We start from the raw sequence: 18,957 nt of genomic DNA, 5'->3' as shown, positions 1-18,957 counted from the left end.
CTGACGTCCCTTGCTCATACACATTTTCATTTACAGCGGTTCGGAGCGGTAGGGAGCTGGGTTTTCGAGAAAAAATATTTCAAAGATTAAAGAATAGATAACCACCCCATATATATACATCTCTTCGTATCTGTAGCAGTGTGCAGCCAAGCGTGAAGGTGTGATACATTGATCATGACCACATCAAAACAATAAAGTTTTATTTCATACAAATGATTCAAACCAAGCATATAGGACTGTACAATTTTATCATTTATTATATGACAAATACAATGTATCAAGTATAAGATGGAGGAGGAAACTTTTTCTGATTTTCAATTTACTAATAGCTACATATGTACTATAAGGACGTGATCACAAACAGAACCTACGTTGATGCTGACGGCAAATACAAAGCAATTTTATCATTTAATTAATTGTGAGCAGAGTTTTTCTTTTCTCTGTTGCACGAAACAAAAAGTTACCCAACATATTCAAAATTTTAACATCTTTACTAGAGAATAATTTCTATATAAACTTATGCACGCTTGGTCTATGATAAAAATATCTGTTAATGTATTTTTTCTCTTAATTCAGAATATGCCGGACAGAGAAGAACAAAATGTACTTCATCTTCGACGTCATTTTTATCACATAATGAACAAGTCCTTTGATTTCTAGGAATATTATTATAACGTCCGGATTCGATATTAAGACTATGACATTGCATACGGAATTGGCTTAAAAACTTCTTGAATTTATGATTTACAGGCTTTATTAAATAGAACTGTGTACAAAAATTATGAACAATATGTTTATACAAATAACATTTAGGAGATACATCAAACGCACTATATAATTCTTGAACAAAAACATCATTAATACGTTGGTGGTATATTTGCAAAAACTTGATTTTCATTTAAAAACACCATTGATTTTTCAAAATCCAAATCCCAAATACAAGTTCGTGCTTAATATGATAGACCCATTCGCTTTTCAATATGGTTTTCTGCTATTCATATTCGACTAGTGCATCATACAAGATTTCAATAATGCAATTGTTGGTTGTTAATAGTTTTAACAACATATTCATAACAGCTGTCTTACGTTGAACATACTATGATTATCTAACGTTTCCGAAAAACACATAGTTGTATTGACTGTTTTTCTAACATTAAGTATGTCTTTAAGGAAGAAATGAGGTGAATTTTTTACAAACTTGGGCGAATAACATCTTGACCCCACAATTCACATCACTTATTTTATATATGCATGTATCATATGTATAAAATAAAGGATAATTTTTGTTTCTGTGTTATGGCTATAAGTTTTTCATTTTTTCTTTTTAATTGAATGTATGCTTTACCTGCCTTGACAGGTACGCTATTGTAATGTTGTGCAACAGCAAATCTTCCATTAAAAATTTATAAACCAAACCCAGTAAACAAAACTTATCAACACACACACATATAGATTTTAATCATTGAAAGTCCAATTTTTATCACAAGGTAATGATTCTTCTCCATTGTCCTAAGATAAATCAATTCTTTGTTTTTTAGTCTGTGTTTACTTATACAAGTTCCGATTTAACCAAGTATTATAGTCTGTTAGACAGTTTGAGCATCTGGCAGATGTCTGTATGAGTTCTTCGTAACAATAAAAACTGTTTCATCTGCAATACATTAGCATAAAAAGGTTTAGGTAACTGTAAGGGGTACTTTGACAATCCGAGTTTAAAAAAATTCACTTTACATATCATCTTAAAAATATAGAATTTAGCATGGGTAGTCAAAGAAGCCCCTTGTAATAAACCGACATGACAAAATCGAACATGGCACGGATTAGTTTTTACCATCTGTTATTTCACCCATTGAACGAACACATTAGTCATAAAATTGATGAAATTAAATTAAGTAATAGCCTATACTACACACTCTTTCCAAAAGTATAAAGCCATAATAAATATGCGATGATATACTTAATACTATAAAAAAGCCTTACTGTCAATCAATAAAAAGCACAAACAAAATTGGTCGTTTGAATTTTGCTCAATTAAGAATTAAATAAATTAAACTTTGCAACGTAAAGATAGTCATCACTCAAGTACCACTAACAAGGCTTTTAATATCAAATTGTGCATCGGTGACAATATCTTAACGAGCACTCCACTTTAACAAGGCGCTTATTTAAACATGGACGTAAATAATTTAGCTAATTTGACTTAAGATTTAACCGTTTATACCTCTATTATTGTTAACATTATTAATATATCCACTCTTTTAATGCAGGATAAATTATTGACACCTTGGGCACCATGAACTCTGGAAAATAATACCTCAATTTGTAACATGGTATTAAATATATTTTAACAAAACTGGTAAAATACATATTAATTTATATTCAATGATGTATTCGGTTATGAGACCATATCGATGCCAGCCAGCTTTGCCCTTAGGCAGAGCCTATAATTTTCTTCAGCTATTTCCTCAATACTAAAATTCTACATCTAACTATTGGATATACACACTCACAAGGTTATGTGTCATTTTTTATAACGAAATCTTATCGTTTGGTTGTTTATGCAAATTAAATTGAAAAAAATTCGGAGGTTGTTAAAATATAAAAGAATGAAATTGTAAAACATGTACGTACTATTCTGTACTAGGCAAATGTACTAATATAATTTGTAACACAATGGGTTTTTTTTTTCAGAGTAGATTATCATGTCAAAGTAAAATTGCTGAGCTGAATCTTGCTATAATATAGATTGAAACCCACTGAAGCTTATAATTTTCGTTACATGTAAAGGAAATTTTTAGAAATATCAAACCCAGTTGTCAAATGATTCGACTGACTCTAAATTAAGTCTTCCCATCTTCTCCTCCCGGTAGGAGTATGTTATTTTTTCACATTACATTGTACACGATCACATTAGTTGAAAATATTTATTGTATAGTAGGAAAACAAAATTTGACATATTTCAGAGTCAGTCCGAATTCAGGTAATTCACTGCATAGCAGATAATTAAAAACCGTGATATTCCCACAAAATTAGTACTAATCTGATAGATTTGTATCAATTCAATCAAAACCAGTAAAAAGTAAGCGTGGTCACTATTCCTTCCTTAATATCATATTACTACAATTTATGTTGTATTCTTGAAACCAAGCCTTTATAAGATACTGTTTTTCTAACAATTATCTCCATATTTCAAAGTAATAATTACTCATGTTCAAGCCCTTTTGCTAAAACAGTTTTGGAAACCAATAGTCAAATTTCAATGTAAATTATCATGTCAAAGTAAATTTTCTGAGTGAATTTGCGATCTCAGAATTGTTGGACCTATCCTTGCTCCTAATTTTGGCTTGAACAACTTTCCATAAGTGGTTTAATAAGAAAGATATTTTACAAATTGTAGTTAGAAATGGACACTGATGATCAATATATCTGTTCATTTAAGGTTAACTACGTGCCGTTACCGTTAATTTAGAATTATATGTTGTTAATGTACTACAAACTTGATAGACATAGAGGAAAAATATTAACATGTTTTGACAAAAAAAACATCCTTCCTGCAATTTACATGTCGTTTAGTTTATTATCTCAGGGTTATTTTAGTTTTTATAGCTAATTATATATACATTACATGTAACTTGAAACTTGATAAAAGCTTATATTATACCAGGTAAACAGCTGCCATAGCTGACAGAGATTTTTTTCACTTCTTTCCCTCTCTTTCCCCTCTTTTCATCCCTGATATCGTTGCCATAAGTTGTTATTAGTGTAGTTTTGAAGCAACGATAAAAGTCACCCTTTTTGACTAATATACGTTAGTTATATTTATGTTACACGGTCTGACAACCATTAATTTTTGTCAGATTATTAGTTAAAGGTTATGCGTGGTTACTACTAAAAACCTTGCTAGAATACATTTTTGTTTTTAAACCAGGGAACATCCTTGATGTCATTCATATTAGTCTTTAAAGGCTCAAATACGTGTATTGGTATTGCTAGAAACATTATATGAGATTTTATATAATATCATAACCAGTAAGTTTTTTTTCTTGATATCTGAAGAATGCCTGTTTAGTTTTTTAACAAAATCATAAAAAATCAATTTTAAATTTTGACATTACAAGTCACCCATAATGCTGATACTTTTCTTTTATATAAACTTTACAACATAAATACTTCCTCTTTGATTGAAGGTTTCTGCACTTGAAATGCATTATGTGTATTTACGAATAAAACTGTGGACCTGTATGCAAAATGTGAGAAAAGAAAATCAATGTAGATAAATTATTACGACCAATATAAAAAAACTCACAATCTATTTGTATTTAGTTTTTTCAGCCTTAGTTTTTTGAGTCCTGTGTTTCCTTTGGATCGTTTTCCAATTTGCAGTTTATTACTGATAACTATAACCATTGACTTATCAATCTTTAACACTCGAATCAACTCCTAATCATCCAGAAGTTTTACCGCAGCAGTACTTTCAGTACTTTGATTTATATTATAGTTTATGCCCATTATAACTACTTTTAACCTACTTTGCTATTTTCCCATTGATAGGTGGGTTCACTGTTTTTGTGACTATACTTTCTTTGTGAATTCGATACAACGGATACTCAAGTGTTTTCTCTCTATCAATTCATGTATCCTGCGAATGATTTTTATATGTCATTTCAGAAGAGGTGAACTCGCGGTATAATGGTTCCGTTGGCCATATGGCTGATTATTTATCCTACCTACCATACTTCATGCGGTAGGTGAGTATATAAAATCGTAACCTCATTTATCTATCGATGTTTAGGACGATAGAAGGAACATATATGGTGGAACAAATTCAAGACCGTATAGGTCCATTACTATCCTAGTGACTATACTGGTCTTAGTGACCCTAGCCAGGTTAAGGGTTCACTTAATGTCACATATCTATTTATATCTCTTTCTCATATTGATATTTTACAATAATTTTATTATAAGTTAATGAAACCATGGCTCACTCGAATACCACATCTAACCCGACAATATCTTACGCCGTAAACGTCGTCTTTTTCTTCTCAATGTAATTGGCGCGAGGAATCGTAATATCTCTATGGACTGTTATATTTTATTATACAAATGATCATAATTCAATATTTTTCGTGTATCCAATTTTTGTACATAAATTATTTCTTTTCTAACAATTTTAAAGATGTTAGATTGTCATTAATTGGAAGATATTAATATGTCTCAACATTTGATTAAAAAATTAGTCCCCTATTAAAAATTGAATAAAGCTTAACAACTATTTCAAGGCTTTGTTTGAGTGGAGGCGGGAAAGCCGGCAATTTACCCGGAAGGAATAAACACCACCCATCAGCGGTCAGCCCCCACTATGGGAATTCGTAATTTACGACCCAGTGCGGATGGATTGTCTATGGTCATTATTTCGGAGGACATCCTACTTATCAATTTACTCTTTTTACAAAAGTACTATGTTTAAGTCTGTTAGGGGACCGCAATATATTTAGGTCGCCTTCCCATGCCAATCTACGCCGACGAGATTGGCAAGGACTGTCCACCCATCCTTTCAACGGACATCCAGAAATTGATAAGTCCTATATTGATGATTGTGCCGCACCCCCCGCGCCCACCTCTTCCTCTATCTCGGGGAAAAATGTCGGTTGAGACGGTGCCAATTCGAAAATTGTCACTCCACACACCGGGAGCGTACGTGCCTTGAGTCCAGCATCCAGGCACCGAAGACATAACAGGTAATGTATTTCTACAACACACTGAAAGCCATGCACTGGGGAGATCTGCTTGCTTGGTGTGTGAATAGGAGCTACGTGATCACCTCACAGTGACGGAGAACCATAGGAAACGGACGGGTCGGTAAATAAAAATCATTATTTCATACTTGAAAACTTATCTAAAAACGGTGAGCTAACGTGGCGCATATACCATGCTCTACTGTTCAGTTTTATCACGGTTTTTGTTTTACTCTCATTGAGGACTTTTTGATGTGAAATATTTACTATTTATCAGGGTTTTTGATATAATAATATGTTAAATATGGCTTGAACTTATGGTTTGCAGATACATCCGATACTGCTTGTTATGTCCAGATAAGGTACGCCCCCAGATCCAATAACTCAGAATATCTTAATGGGCTCTAAAGACTCATTCTACATGTCTTGTGTGCCACTGAATATTTTATTTATTGTCGCCAGTTTTTGTAAAAATGCTACACCCGTCAATTTTAACAAATATCATGTCTTTACATCTTCAGGAACAAAATTGTGCCTATGTCTATTGCACCCCGTGAGGTCCCCACTCACGACCTCTTTCGAAGAGTAGCGCTACGAGGACTGGCTTCGATCGACTTAATGACGGAGGGAGATGGCACACAAACGACTGTGCACTATTCTGTATCATCTACATCTATAAGTGAATATCGTAAGTATATTGTACTTTGTTTTGTAAGTAGACCTAAAAGACTAAATATGTTTGGTTTTCACACCGTTAAGTACTGTACATGTATTAACCTTAAGAAATGAGTCACATGCTTGCTATTAGAGACTTAAGGAAGTAGCAAATATTTGCATAATAGATATAAGAAACACAATAATAGATCATATCCGATTGAACTGAAAGTTGGTCAGGTCAGAACACATGGGCAAAAGCTGAGAAAAATATCTAAACAATTCTAGTACTTTTTGTTTAAGAACCCAGAAATTCTCAGCAAAATTATCTAAATCAGATCTTAATGAGTTCTTATGACTGTCATAACTTACGACGGTCAATCCTGCGGAGAAATATATTCTATAAGTTTTTCTTCATATGGACTTTGTGTAAAGCGGTAAAGGTGACATAAATAATTTAGTGAAATTCTTGTTTTGAAATAATATGAACTTACCATATAAGTATGGTAATGGACATGTATCTTGCTTTAACCTGCAGTATTTAAACGGAACAATGATTACGACAGTATATATATACATTTGTATATATTATGGAAAGGTTATACCAACACGCTTAAGATAATCACAAGTCTTGTTTGCCATTTGTCTTTAGCAACAATGATAACGAAATATTCGATTTCTTGCTCTTATTGGATTTTAAAAAAAAACGTCTGTTACAGAAAAACTTGTTCGTCCAACAACACCGTTACCGACAACCAAAACAACAACTAGATCCACAACATCAGCGACAACCAAACTCATCCCTCCGGTTACGCCAATGCCTACAACAATGCCGAAAACGACGGTTTTACCGACAACTATACCAACTACAACATTTATGCCAACTACAACGACCACTACTATGCCAACTACAACAACTATGCCAACCACAACTACAACAACTTTGCCAACAACAACTACAACAACTTTGCCAACAACAACTACAACAACTATGCCAACCACAACTACAACAACTTTGCCAACTACAACTACAACAACTATGCCAACCACAACTACAACAACTTTGCCAACCACAACTACAACAACTTTGCCAACCACAACTACAACAACTATGCCAACCACAACTACAACAACTATGCCAACCACAACTACAACAACTATGCCAACCACAACTACAACAACTTTGCCAACTACAGCAAAACCTATTGTTACAACAACGTTCGGTGGTATCAAAATAGAATTTGGCACAACACCTCAAGGTTAGTATAGCAATACACAATTATGATGTGAATTTTAACCTAAGTATCCATTCTTTTCCCATTTTCTTTTTGCGTTATCCATTCGCTCATGCCTATATGATCTCAACTTTGGTTAGAAAGTTAAACCTTACCAACCATTGAAAATTCAAATTATTAATTTGTCTTCCTTCGCCACCAATGTTTATTGACAGATTTATCTTTCATGAAAGTAAATTTTCTTTACTTGTGCATTCTATAGCACATGCACTGTATTGTGTATTATTATAGATCAACAAGTATACACTGTACAGAAAAGTACAGAACCCCCCCCCCCCAACCCCCCCAAAAAAAAATCCGTGGTAAGTAACAAAATGATCAAAATAATATAAATATATATATATATACTGAAACAGTGGAAGGACTTAGTTTCCGATTTTGTTCACTTTTATATATATATTTTTAGCCAACAACAGATATGTATTACTATTTATTTCCTTCACAGCCAAGAGAAGAGTAGCAGAAATAGACAATATTGACACTGCCGTGCTTGGGAAACACGACAATACAAACAAAAGTGGTTCTGGTAAGTAAAAGAATAAACAGTGGAGATTTCTATTACGACGTCTCTGTCACAAACGTTTAGAGAGATTTGAATCTGAAATATGCATAGAAGTTACAACCCTACATCGGTGGAATAAACATTGAAGAGATTCAGGCAGCAAGCCAGCAGTTTAGACTGAGAATCTAAAGGGTGGGTAAAATTATTAAACCTATTATATGATGAATGATCACTTCAGTTTGTGCTTCTGAGAACTAGTTGTTAACAGAAATCTTAAACCGACATATGATTGGACGGACCCACCCCCTAGAGGTGGAGGGGCTTGTGGTGGTCCGATTATATGACGAGACATCTTAACCACTCGACCACCGCGACCCCATATATGGTAACTTACATTCTCAACAGCACTTCCTGGGAGTGTTGAACAAAGTGCCAGAAGTAGTGCTTCCCGCGGGTGGTGGGTCCGGGTGTGGAGGAGGCAAACGTGGTTTCAGGGGACGGTTGGGTGATCTCTAGGGATGGTAGTTATGTTGCTCTGACAAAGTCTAAAACAACAATTTACTTTTTGATAAAAAGCTACATTGATGAGTTGTGTATAAAAGAGTTACATTGTAGTTTGCAATGTAATCTATTTAACCTGCATTCTTCATCAACTACCATCAGATATCCTCTGAATATTTCAGTTACAATATTTTAATGATTTATTTATCATTTTACTATAAGGCCTATTGGTGTCACTAAGAAAACGCAATAAGAAATATTTCGCAGTAATCATGCTATGATAACATGATGGGGGATTGTAAAAATGCAAAAACTTATAAGTTAATTTAGTTATGATTGTTAGGTTGAATTGTCTTCGAAATCATGCATGTCATTTCATCCACAATCTCACACTGTGCCACGCTGAATAGACTCCAGGCATTAACCATTGGCAAGGCCGAATAACAACATCATAACAACCGCCATTTTGTAGAAGTCAGTCTACACAGCGTTTTAACGCGACCTTAGTTCTTAAGGATCCCTTCTTTGTTTCTCTTTTCACAACCAACTGGGGATTCTCAAATGATCGATTTGTATCCAGGTTCTGGTGTGAAAATCGGCAGCAGCCAATTGAACATGTGCAGGAGAAAGGCCAAAGATAGCCCCACTGCAATGGCACCACACTTGCAGAGAGCTGTGCAAAAGGCACTTCCAAAAGACAGGCACTGGATTCCAAAATGTTAGATGCCATTGTGTGTGTAAGTACATATAATCACTTTCTGTTTGACAATACTCTATGACATGGTTATATAAATATCTACTGGTTTAAAAAACAGTTTGTTTTGTTTTTGTTTGTTTGAGTTTTACGGCCCATCGACAGCTAAGGTCATTTAGGACCAAACTACAATTCAGGCATTAATATCAGGATAAAAGATCAGGGTAAGAAAAGGCAAGTAAGGATTAAATTGATTGTAAACAGATTGTAAACGTTTATTTGATAAAAGAGGTTTGCATGGGATAAAATAGTTTTGGCTAAAACACACGAGAAAACTCATGCAAAATGTTGATGAAATGTTGAGCTGATACGATGATATGATGAGAAAAACGTTCATATTTTATCTAAAATACCGATTTCTTTGAGATAATTAAAAATACGATTATGTCTCACGGCATGAAACAAAGTGTACATGTCGGAGACATCGTAGTGCTTATCTCGTATGTGCTTATAATCAATACAGTGCACTAAAATATGCTCCACTGTGAGAGGAGAATCACATGCATGGCATGTGGGAGGATCCTCCCATCTCAATAGATAGGAATGTGTAAAATATGTGTGTCCTGTTCGGAGCCGAGAGAGAACAACTTCCTCTCTGCGGTCTCTCCGACTGGACAATGTAGGATTAAATGTAGGTTGAATTTAAAACAGTTTATTGTTTGTTTCGGTAGACCACCTTTGTTGCCAATGGTGTTTGATGGCTGACTGAATTGAAGGTTTGATGTCGGTGTATGGTAGTTTTAAATCTGTTTGTGCTAGGCGAAGAGCAGTCTTAGCTGCTTTATCAGCCTGTTCATTCCCCTTTATACCCACATGACTGGGAATCCAGAGATAAGTAACTTTGAGTTATAGAAGATAATCGAAATGTTCGGATTAAAATATTTTGGATTAGAGTATTTCTAGGACATCTTGATTTCAAAGCCTGAAGAACCGAAAGAGAGTCTGAACAGATGATTGCCTTTTCAATGCGGTGTTCTTTGATGTGGTCAAGAGCCAGACCGAAAGCACAAGATTCCACAGAGAAAATGGAGGCAACATCTGGAAGTCGGATGGAGGAACAGTGATTAGATGTACAGCATGCTGCCGCAACTTTATCACCATCTTTTGAGCCGTCAGTGTAGATCTTAACATGATCAGGGAAAGCTCCGATGCACTCCCGAAAGGAGGATTTATGTTCTTCGGGTAATGCACTGGACTTTGCCCTCTCATGCAAAGATAAATTGATATCAGGTGTTTGAATGAGCAATGGTGGTACATCCGATATGGTGTACTCGTCAATGGCGTCGAAATTTAAATTTAGTTCCTGCAAAAACTTTGAAATTCTGATGCCAAATATTGGTATGAGCTTTTGATTTTGTCTGAATATGTCCTGGTGTTGTGGATTAAATACAAGATCGAATGCGGGGTTTTTGGGATTGGATTTCAGTTGAGCAGCATACTGTAAGGATAATTTCTTTCGTCGATCGTTTAGAGATGGCTCATTAGCTTCCACATTGAGACTCTTCACAGGTGTTGTTCGAAAAGCTCCAAGTGCCAGACGCAGTCCCTGATTCTGGATAGGGTCAAGCATCTGTAGATAGGAGCTGCGAGCCGATCCATAGACAATCGAGCCGTAGTCAAGTTTTGAACTAATAAGAGCCCGGTAGATACGCAGAAGCATTTCACGGTCTGCACCCAATCAGAATGGGACAGAACATGTAGAATGTTCAGCGCCTTCGAGCACTTATCCTTCAGGTGTTTTATGTGTGGAACAAAGGACGGTTTCGAATCAAATATTAATCCAAGAAATTTAGTTTGTTCAATCGAGTGTGAGGTTTGGATCGTTGTGTGGTTTTCGTTTTTGACAGAAATGCATGCAGACAGTTTTTGATCTTGAAAATCTAAAGCCATTTTCGTCAGCCCAATTTTGTAATTTGCCTAAACATTGTTGTAGTTGTCGTTCTATAGTGTGCATGTTTTTTGATCTGTAACATATCAAGAAATCATCCATAAATAGAGACCCTTCTGTAGATTGACCAAGACATTTGGTTATGCTGTTAATTTTTAAGCCAAAAAGTGTGACAAACAGGATACCACCCTGAGGGACACCCATCTCCTGTTTTTGTGTTTCTGAATAAGTTGAACCCGTTCGAACTTTGAAATGCCTGTCAGATATAAAATTTGAAATAAACTTTGGCAAATTACCACGTATACCGATATCATGAAGATCGTTCATGATTCCATATTGCCAAGTTGTGTCGTATGCCTTTTCAAGGTCAAAGAATACGGCCACAAGATGTTCTTTCTTGGCAAATGCTTCTCGTATAAATGTTTCTAGTCTAACTAAGTGGTCTACCGTTCCCCTGCGGTTTCTAAAGCCGCTTTGCAAAGTTCTTAAAATATTGTTTGATTCCAGGAACCAAACTAATCTAGTATTTATCATAAGTTCTAGAGTTTTACAAATACAACTCGTCAATGAAATAGGACGATAGTTATTGGCATCAGTAGCATCTTTCCCGGGCTTCGGAAGGGGTATAATAGTAGATTCCTTCCAAGACTCGGGAATTTTGCCAGAAGAGTAAACTTGGTTAAATATAGTTAAAAGACATTTTAGTGAAGATTCTGGTAATTGTTTTAAAAACATATATGGAATTTCGTCTGGTCCAGCTGCCGAGTCCCTTGATTTCTCAAGGGACTCGAGCAATTCTGGTATCTCGAAAGGCCTATTGTAACTTTCAGTATTGGAGGATTTAAAATGTAGACGTCTCTTTTCCTTCTTTCTTTTTTTTAATTTTTTGGAATTTTTTGGAATGATTTTTGACCGATGAATGTTCAGCGAAGTTTTTGGCAAAGGCGTCGGCTATTTCGGATTAACCCACTAATTTTGCCAATCATTTCCCAAACTTTCTTCGGAGATGTATTGGAGTTAATTTTTGAAACGTACTCTTTCCAAGTACTTTTCTTGTCGGACTTAATAGACCTTCGAGCTTTAGCTCTCCATATTTTAAAGTTGTTATAGTTTGAGACGGTTGGTGAAGCCAAGTACCGCCTCAGAGCTGTATTCCTACCAGATCTATTGATAAATGAATCATTTGACAGATGGAACTTTGTAGGTTTTGGTATGGTTTTTGTAGCGATAGAAGTGAGTGCTTCTGTGAAAATTTTAATGGGGTCATCGAGGTTCAGAAAATTATCCGCGATGAGCTCCTCGGCGCATAAGGTTTTCAACTGAGCCCAATCTGCCTTATGTAAATTCCAACGAGGAACCGGCTCCTCAAGGTTTGGTGACCCTATGTTTTTTAATATAATTGGAAAGTGATCGCTCCCACAAAGGTCATCGTTGACCCTCCAATCATAATCCAGAAGAATTGATGGATGGCATAACGATAGATCAATGTGTGTAAGCGAGCTAGAGGCAGGGTGTAAATATGTTGGGGCATTGGTGTTGTAAAGACATAAGCTGTTTTTATCAAAAAACAGTTTAAAAAAAAAACAGTTCCTCGTACTGTCTGACGTTTTATTTTGATATTTTTTTTATGGAACATGTTGTGAAATCACAGTCAATTTTCTTTAATCTTTGTAAAATGTAATTCAATCTGTAAGTTTATCATGATGATAAAATAGCGGTGTAAATATGTTGGGGCATTGGTTTGTGTTGTAAAGACATAAGCTGTTTTTATCAAAAAACAGTTTTAAAAAAAACAAAACAGTTCCTCGTACTGTCTGACGTTTTATTTTGATATCGTTTTATGGAAACATGTTGTGAAATCACAGTCAATTTTCTTTAATCTTTGTAAAATGTAATTCAATCTGTAAGTTTATCATGATGATAAAATAGCACTATATTGTTTAAATGGTGTTTATTTACATTTCAGTATTCTGTCTGGACTACCGAAAAGGTAAAGTGAGTGAGTGAAAAGGACTTGATTCAGGCCATCAACAACAAGTGTTCGGATGCAAGACAGGCCAGTGGACTTAAATCAAAAGAGTGATTTTTAGCGGTTTTAAATCATCTCAGACACATCAAACATTTATAATTTTGAAATCCATCAAGAAGCTGTTGAGTTTAGTTGCATTGCTTCCTTCATACAGTACAGGTTTTGAAGAGATAAAAACAAAACAATAACCAAGCAAAGGCAGCTGCTTTGATCAATGTCTATTATAAAATATTCTTACGATGTTATTAATGATTTAATATAATGACACGGTAATAAATCACTGATGTGAAAATATAAGAATCCAAAGTGAGTATGTCTTATCACTTTTATGATACAAGTGTTCCAGGAACAGTTTTTTTTCAGGTTAATACTAGTGCATCTTTGCAAGCATGCATGTACAGTGTAATTTGCAGAAAGTGAATACCTGCTTGCATCCCGAGATTGGTCATGCTTATCTGTGTTTTTATGCTGTTGGGTATGTATAGACTTCATACGTACCTTTTTGATACTGCAATAGCATCCAGTCTTCAGAATTCACGATTTATTTATTTAGGTTTGGATCATTTTATTCATCAAATCAATTGAACAACACAATATGTTTTATATCCATGTCTCAGATGTCCTAGTCTGTCAAAGTACAGAATAAGCTACATATAAGTCACTTATAAGTGGCTTATACATAGACTGATAACTGGCTTGTACATAGACTTAGTAACTTAATATGTGACTTATAGTTGATTCATTAATAAAATGTTCACTTATAAGTCAAGTATAATCCACATACTTCATTTGTATACAAAATCAGGATAAGTGCATTATAATTTACTTATAAGTCATGTGCATAAGTCTGGTATAATTCACTTATACTTCACTTATGAGTCAACTATAGTTCAATTATAAGTACCTTCAATCAATGACTTATAGATGACTTATCAGTATTTTTCATGATATTGGGACACCGGAATCCTGTGTCTTTATACAGTAAATACTTAAGTTAAAGCATCGAAACAGTTTCTCGGACGCCGACATAGTGATATCTAAGTGTCGCCCTTGCGTTGCAGGTGATACCAAAACCATATCGCCCCTGCTTCTTTTGTGGAATACCACATTCCAAATTGAGTTTGCATTTCAAAAAGAAAGCATGCAAGAGAAGACCGTGTCAAACATGCATTGTCATTGCCAAAAGCTTTACAACAGTGGGCATTTAACAAGATAAGAAAGATAGGCGTTTCAAGGCAAATCAATTGTTTATGGCTGACAGATGACGACGAGAACAACATTACAAAAAACGGACACAAGGCAGAAAAAACATTTCAATTTGTTCATTTGTTCAAGAACCACATCACCACCAGCATCACTTACTATGTCCATAATCGAAGACTATGACGAATCGGATGAGTTCAAATTACAAATGCCAAAGTTTTAAAGGGGTATTTCTGATTCAATCAGGATAATACAGCAGCGGCTGAAGTTGAAAACTTTATGACACTGTTATCCTTTTTGCGTGAGAATTGTACCTGCTGCCCCTATTGCATGATCGTAAAAGGCGACTAAATTTAGGATCTTATCTTTTCTCTTCTTCCTAACTGACTTTATCTTTCCTAATGCTCCCTTGGCACCGCCTCACTTTTGGCCTTGAGTTGAGCGTTCGCCCCTGTGAGGAAGGCTCTGGGTTCTGTCCCCTGGCCGAGACACACCAAAGTCTATAAAAGGTGTAGTTTCTGCTCCTGCTTAGCGCTCAGCATACGGGGAGTGGGACGACTGGTTCGCCCGTTGTCAGTATAATGTGACCGGGTGGGGTGTGTTGCTTGGTGTCTTCGGCGGCATGCTTCAGTGATATAGCACTATAAAAAGGGCAACAGTTCCACTATACAAGAAGACACAACACTAACATACCGCAGTCTCCCAAAACACGCACCTCGCACAACATACACACAAAACACCGCATACATGGGAGGCCGTCCTTACATGACCATAGCTGTTAATAGGACGTTAATAAATCAAACAAACAAACAAACAAAATTCTTGCAGTCGACTTTCGGTGATGCAGAATATGCCAATGTAGAAGCACGCCAGCTTAACTCCGTTCAATAGAGGATCTGACAACATCTCCTCAGGGGTCATATTCGGATATGACCTTTTACCATGTGTAGTTCAGATCAAATTACTACAGATCTCATTTACTACAGTTCTAGTTTTTGGCGCAATTTCTCAATACAGTTGCGGGTTTTTGGCGATTTTTTTGTACGCTACAATATGTAGCGTGTAAATGATACACACATGATATACCATTTCAAAACTAGCTCTACAAAGAACAATACTCAAACACAAAATGCCTGACGAATCGACACTAAACCTACAAGACAATGCAACTTTTACCGTATTTTCCGAAACAGTGTTTGGAGATTTCTGTTACGCCTACTCGGTCATAACGTTCGAGAGATTTGAAACTGAAATATGCATAGAAGTTGCAACCTACATCGGTGGAATAAACATAGAAGAGATTCAGGCGGCAAGCCAGCAGTTTATACTGAGAATCTAAAAGTGGGTAAAATTATTAAACCTATTATATGATATGATCACTTCAGTAATTTCTGAGAACTAGTGTTACCGAGAAATCTTAACTGACACATGGTTGGACGGACCACCTCCTAGAGGCGGAGGGCTTGTGGTCATATGACGAGACATCTTAACCACTCGACCACCGCGACCCCATATATGGTAACTTACATTCTCAACAGCACTTCTGGGTGTGTTGAAAGTGCCAGAAGTAGTGCTTCCGCGGAAGGCCTATTGGTGTCTCTAAGAAAATGCAATTAGAAATATTTCACAGTAATCATGCTATGATAACATGCCAATGTACCTCAATCACCAATAAAAATCTAGATGATCCATATAAATTCCGGCGCAATTTCCCACTGACTACAGTCGCAAGATTTGGCGCAATTTCTCACTATAGTTGCGAGTTTTTGGCGCAATTTTTCACTTACTAGACACAACGATATGTTTGGAAATATTGAAGTTGCACGCGTCAATGAATGCAAGAAGCTGACGGTGAATCTTTCTCCAACTGTTTAAACTAATAATTAATTAGGACAATTCAAATGACCACTGGTATTTAATTGTTATCAATGTTGGTATTAAAACAATCATAAAATTCTTTCAAGACAGATGTCATTCATCAAATGTTAAGTTATATATAGATCAACAGTTTTATAAAAAATATTGATTTGTGCAGAAAAGTTTTTTTTTCTGAGCAGGATTTTAGTGTGAGCGTATGCAGAAGCAGCATCTTCTTAGTAAGAATATTGTTGGGACCAATTCAAATAGCATCAACTTAACTTTAATATTAGAAAATTTAATAAAATTCAAAATTTAACAAAGCTTTTTATTCAAATTTATCAGAATATTGTTATATGATAAAAAATAATTGGGGAAATTTTTTCCTGTATGATTGCTTATCGATATCACACATGTACAACTATGTATAATCAAAGTGTTAAGTTGACTAGACTTTTAAAAGATACCTGCTGGAGGAGGGCTTAATTCATTATAGGTGACCAAAAAAAATCAAAGATGTTTGGCTGTCCTGGTTATAAGAGGTAAACTGAATTTGCTTCAATACGTTGAAATTTATTACTTATCTTTTATCTCATTTTCTTCAACACAATATAAATTTCACAATTAAGATAACAATGCACAAGTTGTATTGGCTGGGTCTCGGCACAATGGAATGTGTACTACGGGTCAACAAATTGACATTGGCAGCTACAGTCGAGCCTTTCCCAGGGCCTTGATAACAAAATACATTAATTAACTCTCAACCATTGTTTTTCCCTTTAACAGTAAATGGTATATGTAACACATTTACACACACATATAGGCCTATAAACAGCATCTAGATGAAACTAGGGCACCTGACTTGTGACACTGTCCAGGGAATATAGATTATCCAACACAGGTAATTATGATGTCATGACACTTTGAGTAACATATTAAAGAATAGAAAAATAATGAATATTTCTTAATTGCCTTAATCTTTTCTTAAACTATATTTCTTTTGTATGAAGTGGTACCGTCGGCCATATAATTTCCCATAATGCATTGTGTTTCTCATTTAAATATTACTATAGACAAAGAAGGAATGAAATATATTTTAATTCCTCAAAAATACAGTTTATGTCTGTTTGTCGCCAAGTTTTATCAGTTCCGTCCTTATCTATAACTACATGTCTGTGCCAAATTTCATTGCTGTTAATGGTGTATAACTTGAGATATCCTTGTTCACAAGGTGATTTTCAAAACTAGGGGGTATGCTATAAGCTACGGGTAATGGCGAGCTATACTCCATCGTGCTAAATGTGTAAGCTGGGAAACTAGAGTTTGAGGAAGTCTCAAACTCCATCAGCCTGATACATAGTTAATTATTGATTTACATGCGGATTTTGTTGGACCTACAGTCACATCTGTTGAACCAACTGCGCCTTCATCAGTCACTGGGCCTGCCATCGTACCTGAGCCCGTTACCCCTGTCTCATCGCCGGTACCTGAACCTTCACCTGCCAATGTAGTCACGCCTATAGGTGCATGCCCATCATCTGTGATCATGGGACCTCCTGTCACCTAAGCGTCCATGTCCATATACCAACCATCGATGGCGCATCAATAACAGATCGTCTTTTGGGACGAGGCAGAATATTTGTAAAATAAATATAATTCAATTTGTTAAATTAACAAAAGAACAACAATCAAAACTTTAGAATCTTTTATTAATTCAAGGAAATAATAATCCACTTTAATTCAATATGTATGTACAAGTGAAATTATTAATTTCATAATAGTCTACATTAATTCAAGACTTATCAATTTTATAAACATCTATTTCAATTCAGAATAGTAATTATGTACAAGTGAAAATATCAATTTTATAAACATCTACATAAAAGGAAATTGATGTCATTAAAAGCGGTTAACAGATGAAGACACTATTTTTTTTAATTTATAGTGACCAAAGGCGAGGGTATCACAACCACCCGAGAGCACGTAACGTTTATCATCAAATGGTGATAAACCTGTTTTTCTAACTGTGTATACGTGTAACTGATGTTTATGTTATCTAATTGTATTCAGGCATGGGGTGAGTTGGTGGATAATTACTCAAACCATAAATATATCTGTCCTGATAAAGATCCGCATATAGATCATGTGTTTTGATTTCAATACCGAAAGAATCGGTGTCTGTGAATAGTAGCTTCAATCCGTCACGGTATTTAGGTTTAAAGATATTTGTAGTAAAATTCATACATAATGATTTTAGACAAATCTAAAATGGCCTGTCCGACATACACGGGTTTATTTAGTAATAACATTGTTTAACATTTTCAATTCCTACCAAATTCTCGCTGAAAATTTTAAAACCTTCAAAAGATGGTTTTGCAGTATTTTTCATGTTGTTATCGCTGTGAGCCAACTTAAGTTATTACACTAAAACAGTTTCCCGGACGCCGATATAATGATACATAAGTGTCGCCCTTCCGTTGCAGGCGATACCAAAACCATATCACCCCTGCCTTTTTTGTGGAACATCACACTCCAAATT

Source organism: Argopecten irradians, chromosome 13, assembly GCF_041381155.1.
Source record: "Argopecten irradians isolate NY chromosome 13, Ai_NY, whole genome shotgun sequence".
NCBI lineage: Eukaryota > Metazoa > Mollusca > Bivalvia > Pectinida > Pectinidae > Argopecten > Argopecten irradians.
This window is presented reverse-complemented; position numbering follows the sequence as displayed.